Raw genomic sequence first — 4,699 nt, 5'->3', positions numbered from 1 at the left:
CACCCACCCACCCACCCGTCGTACCCCCCCCCCCCCCCCCCCCCCCCCCCCCCCCCGTACCCTGAAGGTGTCCGTCTTGGTCCCGTCGTGGCCGTAGTCGGCGATCAGCGCTGCGCCACCGTCCTCCGCGATCCGATTGGCCAGCTGCTGGACGATGACCCCGCCCCCCGGACACACCTCCACATGGTCCCGCCTCTCATCCACCTGAGAGAGAGAGAGAGAGAGAGAGAGAGAGAGAGAGAGAGAGAGAGAGAGACAGAGACAGAGACAGAGACAGAGACAGAGAGTCAACTGGACACACGGCATGTCAGACCCAACCAATCAGCACGAAGGATGCACGATGATGTCACACCCCATGGCAGGAAGTTCAAAGACACGTCGTTCTCCGTTTGGACGAAACAAATAGAACGCTCCCTCTGCTCCACCCTGCTGGGGAGGAGAGGGGAGCGATATCGAACGCTCCCCCCGCTTCAGAACTCCGCGGACCCCCTGAGTCGACCGGGTCTCAGACCGAACCCCCCCCCCCCCCCCACCACCAGTCAGGGTCTGGTTGCCATGGGGATGGACTGCAGTGAACTCATTTCCCCCTCACTGAGCGCTATTGAACGCCCGCCGTTGAACAAGGCACCAGTGGTGGACAGAGCTGATGAAGGTAAGATAAAGGTAAGATGGGCGACTGGCGCCCCGCAGTGGTGACAGAGGGAACAGCACCTTGAACACAACCATCCACTGATGAACATCAGGGATGGTAAAAGGATAGGGGGAGGGGGAGACAGGTACCTGGATGGGGGAGAAGGGTGAGACGGGTACCTGGATGAGGGAGGAGGAGGGTGAGACGGGTACCTGGATGAGGGAGGAGGAGGGTGAGACGGGTACCTGGATGAGGGAGGAGGAGGGTGAGACAGGTACCTGGAAGAGGGAGGAGGGTGAGACAGGTACCTGGATGAGGGAGGAAGAGGGTGAGACAGGTACCTGGATGAGGGAGGAGGAGGGTGAGACGGGTACCTGGATGAGGGAGAGACAGGTACCTGGATGAGGGAGGAGGAGGGTGAGACAGGTACCTGGATGAGGGAGGAGGAGGGTGAGACGGGTACCTGGATGAGGGAGGAGGGGGGTGAGACAGGTACCTGGATGAGGGAGGAGGAGGGTGAGACAGGTACCTGGATGAGGGTGGAGGGGGGTGAGACAGGTACCTGGATGAGGGTGGAGGAGGCCAGCGTCGGGGCGGGGATGATGACGAACCTCAGCCGGTCCTCTGGGTCCACGTCCACCATGACCTCCCTCCAGCCCCGGGGGGTCCGCTACACACACACACACACACACACACACACACACACACACACACACACACACACACACACACACACACACACACACACACACACACACACACACACACACACACACACACACACACACAGCTATGTGCCTCACAGGACAGGAAGATCGCCCCTCGGCCAATCAGATCCCTTGTCTTAAAGTCCCTGGTGGTCGTCAGCCAATCACACGTTGCGATGTACATGTTGTGGAACGTACCTGGAACTTGTGGACCGGAAGGGCATCGAAGAACTCGTGAGCCAGGAAGAGGCTGAACCCTGGAGGACAAGTTAGCTTCAGTTAGCTGCTATAGTGAACAGAGTTAGCTTCAGTTAGCTGCTATGGTGAACAGAGTGGCTTCAGTTAGCTGCTATAGTGAACAGAGGGGCCTCAGTTAGCTGCTATAGTGAACAGAGGGGCTTCAGTTAGCTGCTATAGTGAACAGAGTGGCTTCAGTTAGCTGCTATAGTGAACAGAGTGGCTTCAGTTAGCTGCTATAGTTAACAGAGGGGCTTCAGTTAGCTGCTCTATCTGCTATTGTGAAAACGATAGCAACTAAACACAACGAGACTGGCAGCGTGTGTTAGCATTCGTTAGCGTGCGTTAGCATTCGTTAGCGTGCGTTAGCATTCGTTAGCCCGTGTTAGCGTGCGTAAGCCTGCGTCAGCTTGCGTTAGCATTCGTTAGCATGCATTAGCCTGCTTTAGCGTGCGTTAGCATTCGTTAGCGTGCATTAGCCTGCGTTAGCATTCGTTAGCGTGCGGCGCTTCAGTCCCACTGCTCCTGTGGACCCGGTAGTGGCGGACCCCCTGACCCTGCTCCTCCCACCTCTGGGGACGTCGTCCAGATGGCGGTACCAGGAGACCGGGACCCCGGCGGGGGTGGCCCCGTGGCGGTACACGGCCTGGTCCTCGGAGGCCGCCGGCCGGCTCTGCTCCCCGGTCAGCAGGCCGGCCTGGACCTGGCTCAGCCGGGGGCTGACCTCCACCAGGTGGACCGACACCTCCGTCCGGCCCAGGGCCGAGCGCAGCTGCCCCAGCACCTGGGGTCACATGGTGGAGCGACCATCAGGTGTACTGGTCATCACATCATGTTTACTGGTTATGACCTGCTCTAGGATGTCTGCAGGTTGTAGACAGACATTGTGTCTTTGTGTGTGTGTGTGTGTGTCTGTGTCTGTGTGTGTGTTGAGTGTGTGTGTTGAGTGTGTGTGGTTGGTGTGTGTTTTGTGTGTTGGTTGTGTGTTTGGAGTGAGTGAGTGAGTGAGTGAGTGAGTGTCGAGTGTGCGCGCGTGTGTGTCCCACCCTGAGGATGTCGTTCATCAGAGATCCTCTTCCAGGTCCAAACTCGACCAGCTGCAGACTGCCGGGCCGACCAGCGCCCATCCACTCACTGACACACCACACCCCCAGCAGCTACACAGGGACACACACTTTACACACCAGCTACACACACTTAACACAAAGACACACACACCACACCCCCAGCAGCTACACAGGAGACACACACTTTACACAGAGACACTCCTACACAGTTACACACCAGCTACACACATACATTTACCCCTTAATCTAGAAACATACTAGCCTGGCTCCGCCCGCCTAAGTACGTCCGCTCAGTTTGAATTCCCCTTCAGTGCTAGTCCTTGGTCTGCGGTATGTTACTGGGTTTTCTCCGTATAAACTTTCTGCGTCCAATATGCGAACACGGGGAGTGGCTGAGATCAATGACGTTATAGTCAGCTCTCGTTGACGGACATCGTCACGCACAGTGTTTGGTTTGTTTACAGCCTGCGCGCAACGTGATTCCCGGCCAAACATTAGTGATTGGTCGTGGCAGATCCAGAGTGGCAATGGGCAGATCCAATCGTTTTAAACTTCAACAGACACCCGCCTTCAAGTGAGTTAACGTTAGTCAATTGAGTAGGTCCACAATCTCTGTACAAAAGAAATGAAGGACGAGAGTCTGGTAGGACCGGGCTGGAAACATATCGTACGTACATAGAAACTCATACTATCAACGGATGTGTGGAGCTTTAAAGTAGCTTTAAAGTAAAGGTTTGAGTCCCCTGGCTCTCCTCACCTCTCCAAAGACCTGACTGATTTCAGGAGAAGTGATGAAATCTCCATCTGGTCCCAACATGTCATTATTAACATAGTACCCCTGAGAAACACAACATGTCATTATTAACATAGTACCCCTGAGAAACACAACATGTCATTATTAATATAGTACCCCTGACAAACACAACATGTCATTATTAATATAGTACCCCGGATAAATAAAACACATTGCATTATTAAGATAGTATGCCTTGAGATTAAATATTCAACATGTCATGATTAACAAAGCACTCCTGGGATATAAAACAAAACATGTCATTATTAACATAGTACCCCTGAGATTTAAAACACATGGTAAACTTTAAATACAAGAATGAATGTTCTGGCAGCGTTCACTGCACACATTGAATGATGAAGGTGGGGGTGATTCACCGTCACAGGGTTGGTGAGCACCTCCCTCATGTACTCTGCTACAGAGATGGGACCCGTGGATTTTATTTTGGTGACCAGGTGTCGCAGCATCCTGGCGTGCGTCTTGCTGTCCTCCTGCGAGGAGCTGAGATACATGACGTGTTGAGCAGCTCTGCAACCTGCAGAGAGAACCGTGGAGGAGACGGAAGATGACATTTAAATATCAGTGTTATGATTGGCCATGGTTTAGGTCTCATTGATCAGATACGATTGGAAAAGCTTCAACGGGATTTAAACTGTTGAAATTACACAAAAACGCACCAGCGAAACGAGCTGGTTGTAAATGTTCTTACCCCGGAGTGAGGAAAAGCTGCCCAGGGCTCTGGAGAGACCGTGGATCCTCGTCAAAGCGATCATCATCTCCCTCTGTGGTCCTCAGATAACCTCTCAGATGGGGTTTAGATGTCTAACTTGATGATCTCAGAGCGCTTTCAGAACTACTAACATGCAGAGATTATAAATCACCTCATCCTTCTCTCGAGGTCGTTGACTGACTGTTTACTATGTTTACATGACATGTACATTTGTGTATTTCCGTGTACTATAACAACATGTGTGTGCAGATCCTGAAGTTGCCATAATAATGTAGTTCTGAAAGAATGACCCCAGAGTCCAGACCGGCTGTCACGTGTGACCCGGCCGTTCTGTTCAGTGATCTGATTGGCTGGTTAGCACAGCCGCATTTGATTGGTCGACCGTAGCCTCTGAACCTTACCCGCAAATGTTGCTTATATTAAAACATTAAACCGCCGTTTAATATTTCTCCTACTTAAATTATTTGCCTGAATAATTTGAAAATTATTAAAATATGCGTGGACTTTAATTTTATTTTCGGAGAGCATTTCCTA

This window comes from Gadus morhua, chromosome 21, assembly GCF_902167405.1.
Source record: "Gadus morhua chromosome 21, gadMor3.0, whole genome shotgun sequence".
NCBI classification, from domain to species: domain Eukaryota; kingdom Metazoa; phylum Chordata; class Actinopteri; order Gadiformes; family Gadidae; genus Gadus; species Gadus morhua.
This window is presented reverse-complemented; position numbering follows the sequence as displayed.